The following is a 15,616-nucleotide window of genomic DNA, read 5'->3' as shown; positions in this document are numbered from 1 at the left end:
TCATGATCAGAAGCAATGGTGGCTTTGGGAACGTCACTTTAACTCACTGTCTTTAGTTACTGAGTCTTCAACGCCAAATTCCAGAGGCTGTGACGTTCCCTTTCAGAGTTTCCTGTAATCCGACAGTGGCTACATTTCTGGACAAGCACTTCCGTAAATAACCACCCTGCTTATTCCTAATGCTTTTGTATGTCGAGTGATCTTATATATGGCCGGGATTTTTATTTCAAAACTTGGAACCCAAGATGCACATGTTAAATATCTAAGGCATTAGGCATTTTAAAGTAAGCAAAGTTGCAAAAGAGTATTGTGGAACTTGAGTCAATAATTACCTCATAACAGGAAAGAATTCTTCTGGGCAGTTCCGAGCAATAGCAATCCTTGTAGGAATTAAACCAGAATAAAAGGATATATTTGGACTCTTCACCAAGCACTGAAGAAGCCAAGAGTTGTTTGATATGATTACCTCATGGTTAAAAAAAATAGATAGTGCTTATTTTTTAAATGTAATTTTTTAAAGTTGAATTTATTGTGAATGACATTGGTTTGCAAAACCATACAGGTTTCAAGTGTACAACCCAATAAATGTCATTGTAAAGAGGTCCTTTCTGTTTTCCAAATCCTCTTAGCTCTGTCACTTAAATGACTGCCAGCTATTGAACCTCTAGGCTTTTTGGCAACATAAAAATGAACAAATCAATTTGGTGCTATCTCTATGGAGGGCAATCCAGATATTTAACTCTAAAAGTGACCTATGAACATACCCTTTGAGTAATTCCCATGTAGGACTGGATCTTATGGATACACTGCACTTATGTAGGATGATGGACAAACAGGGTTAGTCAGTATAGGATTGTGGATAACAAAAGATTGGAAACCACTTGGGGCCTCTCCGTGGGAACTGATGGAATGAATTATGATACAACTGGAGAAGAAAATACGAAAATAAATGAAGACGGTTGTATTTGTTATTCTTTTGCATGTGCTAAGTAGTTAGTAAAGTTAAGTTTAGAAAGCAAGTGAGAGAGTGGGTATTAAAAGAGAAATGGGAGGGAAGTAGAAGAGGGTACAGGGGGATAAATGGTGATGGAAGGAGACTTGACTTTGGGCGGCGAACACACAAAACGGGGTACAGATGATGTATTATAGAATTCTGCACCTGAAACCTATATAATTCTATTAACCTGTGTCACCCAAATAAGTTCAGTAAAAAAATAAAATAAAAAAGAATAAAGCTACCATATCTCATACACACAAAGAGAAATAATATAAATGTATTTGCTTGTATTTATATATAATACCTAAAAGAATATCCAATTTCCCAAAGAAACTGGTAACATTGGTTGCCCCTGGAGACAGCTGGGGAGCTGAGGTCAGAGAGGGGAGGAAAATGTCATTGCATGTTCGTCTGTGTGTTTAAGATTTGTGAGACCTGTGTAATATATTACTTATTAAAAATAGAATTGAAGTAAAAAATGAATAAATCACACCTTCCCCTCACACATTTACCCACACAGCTCAAAAAAAAAATTTTTTTTTAACAAACACAGCTTTTAACAGGTACAGCTTCAGAGGCTATCTGTAGTTCAAGTTGTACTGAGCAGCAGGAAAAGCCAGGATGTGTGATACACACAGAACTTTTTCTTTTTAAGATTTTAAATTAATTTTTAGAGAGAGAAAGGCGGGGGCAGGGGGGAGAGAAATATCAATGTGAAAGAGAACCATCAATCAGCTTCCTCCTGCACACCCCTTACTGGGGATCCAACTGGGAAACGAACCAGCAACTTTTTGGTACACAGAACGATGCTCAACCAACTGGGCACATAGCCAGGGCCACACTGACAGAACGTGAAGGTCATGTTCAGGTGAGGAGAGACAGAGGATTGAGAAAAAATGCCCCAAGTTGTTTTTCTGTTCTACTGCTCCTAGCTGTTTGTTCAACAGTTCTCACCTTTGGTTTCAGTGCTGTGAGTAAGAGTGAGTCTTCTAAGCAGCTCAGGAGCTGTGTGTGCTGATAAGGGGTGTGTTTCTGGGCCATATGTGGCTTTGAGCTGCAATATGGGTGCAGAAAGGTTCAGAAAGAGAGAAAAACCTTAGTAGCTACTTCTCGATTTCTTTTAAGAATCTGAAAATAACAACCTGATCCTAAATAATAACACTCATTTAGGATCAGGCACTACTCCAAGCCACTTGTTGTGTATAAAGTTATCCTCACAACAACCCTTGGGATTATTATTATCCCTGTTTTTCAGATGGGAAAACAGGCACGGGCGACTTTTCCAAAGGAATGCAATTAATACTTAGAGGAACGGGATTTGAACCTCGGTCTGACTCCAGAATGACCACAGCACAGATCCAGACACACTGGAGTAAGTGCAAAGGCGAAATCAGGGCATTCCTTCTCATGCTGGCCTCCAGACTGAGGAACATGGTGGATATAGAAGTGAGCACCTAGCACAGAAATGGGTGGCCTGTCTTGTCATGCAGGTGTCTTCAATACCTGAGAGCCTTGAACCACCAGGTGAGATTTAGGGCTTAATCTTATAGGAAAGAGGGGGCGTTGGTGGCGAGCTCTTAAACAGGAGGCATGGAGTGTCCTTGCACTGTGGTTGGCAGGTTGGGGGGAGAGTGGGAGGAGACCAGAGGGAAAAGGGCTCCACATGCAAATGGATGGAGGTCAGGGCTGGGGAGGCCTCAGTGGAAAGGGTTCGGGGGAAGGATGGATCTGCACATTTTGTTTTTGAGAATTTGTTAGGGTTTGTAGTAGTTGAAGATTGAAAAGGAAGCAAGGAGAAAATAACAGGTTTTTAAAAAAAATATCTTTATGGATTTCAGAGAGGAAGGGAGAGGAAGAGAGAGATAGAAACATCAATGATGAGAGAGAATCTTTAACTGGCTACTTCCTGCATGCCCCCCACTGGGGATCAAGCCTGCAACTCAAAAAGTCTATTTTCTTGGAAATCACTTATGAGGGAAGATAAATGCAGTGACATAATCCTTTCAGCGCATGTATCCCTGAAGGGTAATTTTAAAATTTATTTTTTGTCTTTCATATGTCATTAGTAATAGTTTTGTCCGAAAAACATGGGATGGATTCGCACCAAAGAGTAAAGTCCACAAAGCCGATATTCTAGGACAGTATTTTTCAAATTATGCTCTACAAGGCACTAGGACTTCTAAGGAACTCGTTTAGAAGCCTCCTCAAGAAGAGATTAATAGGTCATAATAATTGGTTATTGAACTCTAATTAGACCATGGGCCACTCCCTATGCTATGTCTTGGTCTGCATGGTCTCATTTAATCCTCCCAGTTACCCTTTCATTCCATTATCATTCCTGCTTCACTCATGAGGAAGCTGAGGCACCAAGATAGCGGTTCTCAACCTGTGGGTCTCGAGCCCTTTGGCGGTCGAACAACCCTTTCACAGGGGTCGCCTAAGACCATCCTGCATATCAGATATTTACATTACGATTCATAACAGTAGCAACATTACAGTTATGAAGTAGCAACGAAAATAATTTTTTTTTTTTTTTTTAAAGTGTTTTTTTTTTTTTTTATATATATTTTATTGATTTTTTACAGAGAGGAAGGGAGAGAGATAGATAGTTAGAAACATCGATGGGAGAGAAACATCGACCAGCCGCCTCCTGCACATCTCCCACAGGGGATGTGCCCGCAACCCAGGTACATGCCCTTGACCGGAATCGAACCTGGGACCTTTCAGTCCGCAGGCCGACGCTCTATCCACTGAGCCAAACCGGTTTTGGCAACGAAAATAATTTTATGGTTGGGTCACAACATGAGGAACTGTATTTAAAGGGCCAGAAGGTTGAGAACCACTGCCAAGAGGTCACCCAGCCAATAAGTGGACAAAGTGGGATGCAGCCCCTGATCTATTTGACTCCGGAGCCTGTGCCCTTCGGGGAGGCTATCGGTACTCTCCTCCCCGCCCCTTTGCCAACCCTGCCCTCCCTCCACCAGAACTGAAGGTCAGAGTTTGACATCATGGAGAGCAAAGTGGGGGGTGACATGAACTACACTGTTGTTTGGGGATTGGGAAAGAATACATTAAAACATGCCACACTTTGATGGCCTCCTTTAAATCTTGGCATCTTGCATTCCCACTGTGCAGGGGAGTTTTTAAATGTGTTTTGATGACTGCATTCTGCCCTTTTGGTACACAAGGGGGAGCATTTAGCACAGGAATGGGAATAAGATCACTAGGAAGTGAATATTCTTGCTCTTTGGTTGCTCTGTTCCTCTTATTCCCTCTTCCTTACCTTTCTCTCTCTCTCTCTCTCTCTCTCTCTCTCTCTCTCTCTCATGATTGTTTGCTGAACCATTTGAAAACAAGTTGCAGGCATCACAAGATTTTACCTATAAATACTTCAGCAGGATTTCTTAAAAACAAAGACATTTTTCTGCCTGACAATATTATGATCCTGTCCAAGAAATTTAGCGTTGATGCAACAATATTATCTAATACACAGTCTATATTCAAATTTCTCCAAAGATGTTCTTTGTTGCTTTTTTCCCAATCCAGAATCAATTTTCTGTTCTCTTAATATTAATTAGACCATGGTCATTTTTCTGGAATATTTTGCTGCAAAATGTTTATAATTTTTGCTGGGTACTTAATATTTCATGAAGCTGTTTTGCCATGATTTATTAATCAGTTTCTCTTTGGTTGTTACTATCATAAATATTGTGCTAAGTGGGACCTCAATTTTGACTCGGATACCAATTCAATAGTTAGCAGATTCTAAAGTGAGAGTGAGACTGACCATCATCTATGGAATTCACCAAGTGTTACAAGTCAAGTTCCCAGGAAAAGACTCTCTGATGGAGACTTGTGTACAGGAGGTTTATTCGGGAGTGTTTGGGGATCAGCACCTGTGGGAGAACAAAGGAAGTAGGGCTGGGCTGGTTGAACTTCAACGCAGTCATCACTAAGGCCCTCCATTAGCTTTGGAGCTGAGGTGGTTTTGCAGAGTTGCCCTATTGAGGCAAGGAGGCCGGGTCTTTATACGTCTACATGGACTGACCAGTCATGGATGCACATTGCCCCTGGGAAGGGGACATGACCTTGGGTAGTTTTCTTCAGCTTAGAGCAATTTCACAGGTACACGGAGGCAATGTGGGCTTCACAGCATCCACTACAGCAGGGTACTCTCGTCAACCTGTTGTCGAAGGATTGCCCCCCCCCCCCCGCCCCAAGCCAGACTTAATACACAAGCAGGGGTGGGAAGTGGGGAGATGCTACTGGAAAGAGCATTCATTGCATGTTGTGACTCCTCCCTCGCTGCCCAGGGGAAAGGCTGGGGTGCTTACCCTCCCCTGACTGTGTGATGGGGACTTCCTTAGGACTAGGGACTGGGCTTGAAAAATAGTTCCTATAGTTGGTGGCAAAGAGAACTGGCTGGAGTGCCCTGTGACAGTCGATTACAGAGGGTGGGATTTAGTTCTGCCCTCCCTGGGTTTGTTGGGGCAAATGAGGAGAAGGTGGGCCCCTTGGGAACTTAATCATGTTGGCTCCTGTATCCTTTCAACATGCCCCATCATTCTTGAGTGCTTTCTTTCTTTTTCTTTTTTGCGCAGGGTTGGGGGGGGGGCGTGCACTTCCTTGTTATTCTAGGCTTATCCTGTATTTTCCTTGTCCTGACCTTGGAAGCAACACCCCCCCCTGCCCCCCGCCAATCACTCTTTTATTGGAGAATGGATTTAAAATCAAGATCTTGCCCTAACCAATTTGGCTCAGTGGATAGCACATCGGCCTGCAGACTGAAGGGTCCCAGGTTCAATTCCGGTCAAGGGCATGTACCTTGGTTGCAGGCACATCCCAAGCAGGGGGTGTGCAGGAGGCAGCTGATCGATGTTTCTCTCTCATCGATGTTTCTAACTCTCTATCCCTCTCCCTTCCTCTCTGTAAACAATCAATAAAATATATTTAAAAAAATAAAATAAAATCAAGATCTTGGTGCTGGGTGTGCTCATTGCTCCTGGAGCATCATTGCTTTTAGGCCTTCTCAGTGGACAAGAAATACCTGTATATAGACAAACGTATACATTTATTTCAATGTGTATCTGTATAAAAAGCTTTGGTGAATACATTCATTTTAAGGTAAATGCAATGTGAGGGGGCGAGGGGAAGCATTTTATGATCCTGTGATTAGCTCTGTCTTTTGATGAGCCGGGGATCCTAGTCTCTGAACTTCAGTGCTTCTCAGCATGGACCCACCCTCCTCGGGGAAGCAGCGCAGCTGGAGGAGGCTGGAGATGGGCATTTCCCTGCCTCCAGGGGTGTTAGGCTCTGATAAAACTTCAGATTAAGCTCTGTAACAGTTTCTCCTGAGGGCAGGCCTTGTTTAGAAGAACCGAGTGCTCTGATGTGTTTAAAACGTGTCCTTTTCCCTCTCTGTCCGGAAGCAGGAGCTGATATTTCTCAGTCATTTTGAGGATCTGGTACTCCTGGGGGTAAAACTCACCGGAAGGTGACTGGCACCTCCTAAAGTTTGTGTCTCTCAGACATGTTTACACTGAGCGGTAGCAATTCATCAGTGAGAGCTGAAGTTTTCTTACCCCAGTTCCTGACTTCTGCTCTGGTCATTTATGATTCTCTGTACCTGTCTATCTCTTCAATGTTCAGGGCAACCCTTTGCCCTGTGACTTCACTTTTCTAATGGATCTGAGAAAAAATGTTGATTTTTCAAATTGTTTAACTTTTTACATTTTGTTTGTTCTTTTTTTTAAAAAATTTTTTTGTTGGTTTCAGAGAGGGAGAGGGAGAGATAGGAACATCAATGATGAGAGTGAATCATTAATCAGCTGCCTCCTGCAAACCCTGAGGCAGCCCCCCCCTAGGGGTTGAGCCTGCAACCCAGACATGTGCCTTGACCGGGAATCGATCCAAGATCTCCTGGTTCATAGGTCAGCGCTCAACCACTGAGCCACACCAGTCGGGAACTTTTTGTTTGTTGTTGTTCATTATTATTTCTCTTGCACTTGGCTCATTGTCTTGCAGACTGTAGGTACATGATAAATATCTGTTGAAAGAATGTATGAAAGAATGAATAAATGAATGCAAGGGAATGAATAAATGAATGCAATAAATGAAAAAAAGGTAAATGCACGAGTATCGTTAAGCAGGCTTCTGTTTGTCTTCCAATAACAAGTAGAACAGGTTCACTACAATATTGCAGAGTCACTAGTACTTGTTTACTTTCAGTTTTATGTTATGATTCAGGTAGCCGAGGTTGTCAGAGAAGAGACCTTACCCCCACTATTCAATTCCTTTCAGTTCAATAGCTACTTAGGAGCACTAAGTGCTATGCACCTTACAACAGGGGGATGAGTCCCAGCATCTACTTAATACCGAAGGGCAGCATTATTTTACTTATACATGTAAATAACAGCAGTAATTGTGAGGCTTATTATGGCCTAGCAACTGTGATAAGTTTATTGCATACATCATTTCATTTAATCTTGACAACAGCTCTACAACAGTAGAGCATGCCAGTGTAGCACAGAGGTTCTAGAAGTTTTTTGATTTGGGTTCAAATGCCAGTTCTGCTACTCTTGTGAGGTCCCTTAAACTTCTCTGTGCTTCCATTTCTTCATGGGTAACGTGGGAGTGATCATAGTCACCACATCTTTGGGTTGTTGCAGGGATTGAATGAGGTAATATATGTGACACGCTTACCTCAATGCCTGGCCCATAGAAAGCGTCCCATAAGTGCCAGCTGCTGCTTTTTCCTGTGCGTCTGGGGGACATTTGAAGTCCTGCAGCACCAAACTGCATCCAGCACAGAGGGAGGTCGCGTTCCCCAGGCTGTCCCTGCCCCTGCGCACATGGTCAGAGAGCTGCAAGCACATGCTTAGAATTCAAAAGCAGACAGTACACCTGGTCCTCCAAGTGGCCACGTTCGTTTTATGGTCCAAGCACATGAACCCATGTTCTATTTTCCTCTTCCTCCAAAATAGCCGTCTCTGCTCCCTGAAGAGGCCCTGGATGATTATAGTTCCTTAAATGCCCTGAAATTCTCAGGAGAAAGGCTTTTTTTTTTTTTTTTTTCAAAGCAGAGCTTGGAGCTAGAAGACAAAAGGTTAAATTCTCTAAAGCTACAACAATGTAACTCATTTCCTGTTTTTCTCAACTGTCTAGACACAGATCTCATAAGCATTAGCCATGAATCCCACCATCAGGTTAAAAATAGAAGGTTTAAATATGAAATGTGGTGAAGGAAAGATTGTAGGTTTCTACCTTCATCCACAAAATGACTACTTTGAAACCTAATTTTTTTGTCTTTGTTGGTAGCTTTTCCAGAAATGCTGGGAAGCTATATTCCAATGGCAGGAGGAAAGGGCCTTTTTTCTTTAGAATACATTTGCCCCTTGGTCGTTAACACAGTTTTCCCCCTGGATTTTAAAAGCCACTTGAAAACATGTATTATATTAGCTTCTCTTGACAAGGAATGTGATCACACTTCAAAAATTTCAGGTTATTGCTCAGACCAACATTTAGTCCCAAATAAATTTGTGCGACAAAAAATGCGTATAGACTTGACATGTTTACTTTGTCTATCTTTTGCTTCCGTAAAGTTGTCTGATATTTTCTTTTGAGCATATAATTTTTTTGGGAAAACACATTTTTAAAAAGTCCCTTAACAATCCATGGGCAGTGTTACACCGGGTGAGGATATACTATGCTGAGTTTCTCAAACTTATGGGACCATAGAGGTCTTTCATCATGATGGGCTCATTAACACCTCCCAGGAAAGTATTCCATGGAATACCAGTTTAGGAAATGTCAATTGGATACCACGATGATTTTTATTTCTGGTTTGAGAATTACATGGAGACGAGGAGACAGGTTGAGTACCTCTTGCAAACTTCCAGGCAAGCGATGCTGAGGGCTCTTGTTGGGGAGAAAGCAGTGGAGAAGGAGAGGAGGGGGCCGATCAGGAGGAGATTTAAGAGTAGAATTGATGGGCTACCTGTGTTTCAATCATGAGTCTGTATTTCATTGAATCTAAGATGCCATGGATTGTAAGATGCAGTCTGAATTCAAACATTGAAAGTGAAAAGAGGCCTGGCCGGCATGGCTCAGTGGTTGAGCATCAACCTATGAACCAGGAGGTCACGGTTCGATCCCTGATCAGGGCATATGCCCGGGTTGTAGGCTGCATGTGGGGCGTGCAGGAGGCAGCCGATCAATGATTCTCTCTCATCATTGATGTTTCTATCTCTCTCTCTCCCTCTCCTTTCATCTCTCTGAAATCAATTTAAAAAATTATATATAAAAATGTGTGAAAAGAATGTTCATCTTAGAATTGATACCTAATTCTGTCTACCTAATTTCACTGGAACCTTCTCCCCCTCCCCTATGAGAACAGTGAACAGGAGCATTTAGTGTGAAAAGAGAAGCATGGTTTTGGTATCTGAAATCCTGATTGATGCACAAATAAGGATTAGCGAACATGTCCTTTTTTTGCTTCTCAAGTTGAACTCTAGCTCTTCTTGATTAAAGGACATGTTTAGGAGCTATTGATATGGCTGGGAACTTTATAGAAGCCACTCTATTGAACAAAATGCTACCCAGATGTGATGATGTCATTCATGAGGCCATAGTCATGCTTAGCTTGGGGGAGGCCAAAATCTGTTTATTTAATAAAAATGGATGTTTTGAATGGTGGTGCTAGGGGACCTGGCCGGGTGCTTCCTTTTCCAGTAGCTTTCTTGGGATTCTAGAGAGAGATTGGCTTTCACAGGCAGATGGAGCTATTACCCGTGTTTTCTTTCCCCTGTGATAGGCCAGCAAGCCTGTAATTACACAGTACCAGTATCCCTTGTTTGGGAGCTGGGATGGATGGTTATATAAACACGGAGAGCAGGCACAGCTGGCCCAGGCTACACTTTGAGGACCTGAAATTCCTTTTTGGAGGGTATGGCATCCAAGGAGCAGGACGCAGCTTTCTGCGGAAGAGCGGGCTGTGGGGTTGAAGGACCAACACGCCAGGATGGGCCCAGTGACACCGACCAGCGAGCTCACATCTGCATGCCCAGGACCTTGTGATGAGTTTCTGTCCTTTCTAGTTATGACAGGAGTGAAGAATTCATGCAAATGTTTTAAAAGAGCTTGGAGCCAGGCTTTTGGGTTGCAAGTTATTTTAGGATTACATTTTATCGGTTGCTGTTTTGGAAAAAGTACTTTCGCCTTCGCATTCCCGGAAGTGCCCGGCAAAATTGGCCTCTCTTAACCCTCCACAGACTCTGGATGTAGACAGGGTAATTTTGAATCCCTCTGCTCCGGTGCCCACTTCCTTCTTCTGTAACTTGGGGATAAGAACTAGTACACTTTCATAGGATTGTTGGGTTAATCAAGCACAGTGCCTATCTATTCGATATAAAAGTAACAATAATAACTGCAATATTGAACACTAACACGTGTCCTATTTCTTCTGCACCAGGCATTATTTTATATAAAATAGCTCATTTAATCCAACCAACCATCCTATGAGGCAGTGCTGGTATTATTCCCATTTTACAGATGAGAAAATTGAAACACAGAAAAGTCTATTCGATATAAGTTAAGTATTATTATGTCTCTGCTGAAACTCATGTATACCTGATTATAGAATATGAAAATTAATTGGCTTATATACCTGCCTCTTCCTCATAAATATATGGGTTTCTTAAATATGATGGCTCTAACTAGCTTACTGGGAAATCTCAGTTTGGGGTGTAAGCATGAAAAAGAAAATTTTTTTTCAGTATTGGCTCCCAATCTTATATGGCTCTTCCTGTGGCTTCCATGGGAACGGCTTTCTTGATGACCTTCAGGTCAAATTCTGCAGCAGCGTTTCAGCTCCTATTGGTAATTAGCAGTCTCATCCCAGTATCCGAGCCTCAGCCTGGTTTATTTGCTAAGGTCCCTCTCAGATCCGATCTGTAGCTCACCTCCTCATTGGCTGCGGTGTGAACCATAAGCTAATGAGATCTGACCAAAAATTGGCCAGCAAGTTCAAAATGATCACAACTATTTGAAATGTGGATTTATATCTATCACTACTAATAATGACTCTTAAGTGTTCATTATGCTTTGAAATATTAGTTAATATTTAGCTAATAATTAGTTAATACTGCATAGATAAATAAATATACATATATTGCGTTTATGCTTAAAAATTATTTAATGGGATGGTCAGAGACCACTCACTGGTTTAAACAGTTTGAGGGGGTCATTGATTTACTCACTGTGCTTCTTTTTATAGACAGTGATTTTTACATGGTTTTTCTGCCTCGAGCACATGATGCAAAAACAAAATGGAAAGTGGTCTTGTGATCCACAGAAGAAACGTTTTTGCCAAGTTTACTGTGTGTTAACCACTGCACTCACCACACAAAGTGTATTAATCACATCAACTGCGTCAGCCCTATTACTCCTCACAGCAGTTCTGCGGTGCAGGTACTGTCATCATCCCCGTTTTACAGATGAGGGGACTAAGGGGTGGCAAGGTTTGGCCAGTGTCCAATACAACTAGGAAGTGGCGGAGGAGGGTTTGACCCCAGGCAGGTTGGCTTCAGATTCTTTACTCTTTTTTTTTTTGAAGGAGTCAATTTAATCCATTCTCAGTTTCTCTGCCAGTAAAATGGGTATTTTTAGCTAGGAATGGCAAGACTTCTGCTTAAATATGTGAAGTTTGAAGTGGATAGGATGACTTTTTCTCTCGGATGCTGTAACACATTAAACTGGCCCAATGTTTTGCAGCTCCTCCCATCAGGAGACTGAGCTTATCTCCCTGCTCTGCGGAGCTGGGCTGCCTTGCGACCTGCTTTGACTAACGAATGTGGCAGCAGTGATGCTGTCTGCGTTCTAGATGAAGCCTCATGCAGCCTCGCAGCTTCCATCTTCATCCTCTTAGGCTGTTGCCCCCACCACATAAGGAATACCAAGCTACACCACTGAGGGACAAGAGACCGCATGTAAAGGGACAGCCAGCACCACGGCTGGGAGCTGTGAGTGAGGCCATTTTAGCCACTCTAGCTTTAGTCGAGCCACCCGGTCATTGCAGCTACATGAATGACCACACATAAGCAAGACCAGCGGAACTACCTCACTGAGCCCAACCCAAATTGCCACAGAATCAGGAGAAATAATAATTACTGCTGTTTTAAGTCACCAAACTGTGGGGTAGTGTATTATTTCCTAGGGCTGCCACAACAAATGACCATAATCCCAGTGGCCTAGAACAACAGAACGTTATTCTCTGTTCTGGAGGTCAGAAGTCCGAAATCAAGGTGTCAGAGACCATACTCCCTCGGAAGCCCGTAGGGCAGAGTCTTTCCTGGCTTCTCCCACCTCCTGGTAGTTGATGGCAGGCGGTGGTGTTCCTGGCTTGTGGTGTATAACATCAGCCTCTGCCTCCATCTTCACTGGCCTCTTCGATTCTGTGAGTTGTTTTTTTTAAAAAATATATTTTATTGATTTTTTACAGAGAGGAAGGGAGAGAGATAGAGAGTCAGAAACATTGATGAGAGAGAAACATCGATCAGCTGCCTCCTGAACATCTACTGGGGATGTGCCCGCAACCTAGGTTCATGCCCTTGACCGGAATCGAACCTGGGACCCTTCAGTCCGCAGGCCAATGCTCTACCCACTGAGCCAAACCGGTTAGGGCAATTCTGTGCTCTTGATCACCGTGCTGTGCGGACTCTTTGAAGGAAATAGGGCTCCTGGGAATAATTTTGTAGTTAAGAAAAACTGAATAGTTAGATGTAGACAAAACAATTGAATGCAAGTTTGAAAAGTACAAAGAAGGGGAGCCACTCAAACACTTGTATGTGGGTTAAGAGGACTGCTTGGATGCACTTACTCTTTGGCATCTGCCAATATGATTTCTCAGGATGTGGTAGTTGGCTGACGGCCTCCTACAGCCACTAGATTCTGCTCTCCCTCTGGTTTTTCTTCTGCCCTCTGAAGCCTTCCTCTAGCCTGTCCTTGCCCTTGTTCTCTTTCTAGGAGCTCATATTAGTCAGGGTTCTCTAGAGAAATATAGTCAACAGCATATTTATCTCTATCTATCTATCTATCTATCTATCTATCTATCTATCTATCAGTCATCTATCTATCTATCTATCTATCTATCTATCTATCTATCATCTATCTATCTATTATGCATCTACCTAGTTATGGCCAGTGGGAATTTGTCTGAAAGGAAATTTGAATAGGTAGAGAAAAGCTTTGTAGAGATGGGTTGCTGGGCACCCTACAGAATCTGTCAGATTTACTGTCGTGGTTGCCTGTTACTGCTGTGAGAGATTGCCATGGAAGTTAGTAGCTTGAAATAACACAAATGCACAACAAGTTCAGAAGTCGGACAAGGATCTCACTGGGCTTCGGTCAAGGTGTTGGGAGGGCTGCATTCCTTCCTGTGGCCCTAGGGCCGTGGTCGGCAAACTGCGACTCGCGAGCCACATGCGGCTTTTTGGCCCCTGGAGTGTGGCTCTTCCACAAAATACCATGTGCAGGCGCACGTACAGTGCGATTGAAACTTTGTGGCCCATGCGCAGAAGTCGGTTTTCGGCCTGGGCGAGTCTATTTTGAAGAAGTACTGTTGATATTTGGCTCTGTTGACTAATGAGTTTGCCGACCAAGGCCCTAGGGGAAAGTTGTTTCCTTGCCTTTGTGTTTTCCAGATTCCAGATGTTGCTCTCATTCCTTGGTTCATGGTCCCCTTTCTCCATCTTCAAAGGGAGTGATGGCGGGATGAGTCCTTTTCACATTGCATCACTTACACCGTTCTGCCTCCCTCTTCCACTTTTAAGGACCCCGTGATTGCACTGAGCCCTCCCAGAGAGGCCGGGATGAGCTCCCTATCTCAAAGCGCCCAATTTAATCACACCCGCGTTTCCCGTTTCCCATGTAACCTAACGTTCACAGGCTCTGGGGAGTAGGATGTGGACATCTTCAGTAGCCATTGTTCTGCCTACCGTAGCTACATGATTTATGTCCATTTAAAATAATAATTAATGTAAGATGTGATTTTAAGTGGAAGGGTATAATAATTTTACCTTGTTAGAGTTTTTTTTTAAAAGAAAATTGGAGGTATATTTATGCTTAAGTTATTAAATTTATAAATTATGAATTTTATTTGGGAATGTTTTGCTTATTAGGGTTAAAGCTTCTCTGAGCAGTTATTTGAAGTGCTTATAAAAAAAGCAAATTCATTAGATTTATAATTGCAGCTTTAAAATCTTGAAAGGAATTTTTATTAAGTTTGCTAAAGGGGACTTTTTTTTTTTTTTAAGAAACTTTGGTCTGTTCAGTTTGAGTTTTTCCAACAGTAAAAGAAGGCCCTCTTATTTTGTATGAAAATTTATGAGACTTGTAAAGACTTAGTTGCACTTAAAAGAAACTTTAATGAATACTGAGTCTCTACACTTGTTACTTCATCAACTACTATTAATTTTTAACTGAGGAGCTATATACATAAACTCATGCCGATTCTCATTCTAGCCGAAGGTAAGTGTGTGGTTATAACTGAGGCTTTAAAAGCATTTAATGAATATTTGATGTGTGGGTTTATTCGTTCATTCTGCCCTGGCACTGTGCTAGGTACTAGACACAGCCACAAAAAGGATTAGAATGTTCTGGGAGATGAGATTTACTTGAGGAGGCTTCAGCAAGGAGTTGGCCCCACAAGCAATAGAAGCTTACCAGACAGAGGGGCAGGGGAACAGCATTCTAGGCACGTTGGAACAGCCTGAGCAAAGAATGCATGGGCTATTTCTGAAATGGTGAAATTTTGTGATCCTGGTGGAACTTTAAAAAAATTACCTCTCATGAACATTGTATGTCATTTTGTGGTGGAGAGTTAGTGGCAGGATCAGGGTAAGTTCCAGAGTGAATGTACTGAGACAGTTACCCACAAGTAAGTCACCTGAGCAAATCGCACCCAACTTAGAACACAGTGTAATTTTTACCCCCTTTTCAGGCTCAGGGAATAATAATTGTTGATGTAAATTGAACTCATATTATATGCCTGGCTCCAAGTACTTTACATATACTAGTTCACTTGACCCCCACAACCATAAGAAATAAAAGATTATCATCATCTTGGAGTTGAGGAGATTGAGACGGGGGTAAGTGTGGTCTTTGTCTGGCAGGGCCATGATCTGCACCTCGCACAAGCCATTTCCTCTTTCTGGAATGCTCATGCCCTTATTCTTCTAGGGCCAAGTCCTTCTCCCCTTTCAGGTCTCAGCCCTTCTTTATTCCCTTCATAGCACTTATTACAAATTTTATTTTTTCCTATTTGTTTTTATTGTCTTTCTTACTAGAACCTAAATTCCATTAAGGCAGGGACCATGTGAGTCTTGTTCATCATCCTAGACTTGCAGAGTCTAGCATATAGTAGTTATTCATTAAATGTTGGTGAGTACATTGATATCGACTTGAAAGTTCATTATTCCCTAATCTTTGTACTATACAAACAGCAAATATAGAAATATCTCATGTAAGCATAATGCTGTATTACTGACTCAGGTTGGTACCCAGCAACAAGCTTCTTTTTCTATGTATTCCTAGAAATTTTACAACAATGAGAAGTTTCTGGGA

Source organism: Myotis lucifugus, unplaced genomic scaffold (genome assembly GCF_000147115.1).
Source record: "Myotis lucifugus unplaced genomic scaffold, Myoluc2.0 scaffold_27, whole genome shotgun sequence".
Lineage (NCBI taxonomy): Eukaryota > Metazoa > Chordata > Mammalia > Chiroptera > Vespertilionidae > Myotis > Myotis lucifugus.
This window is presented reverse-complemented; position numbering follows the sequence as displayed.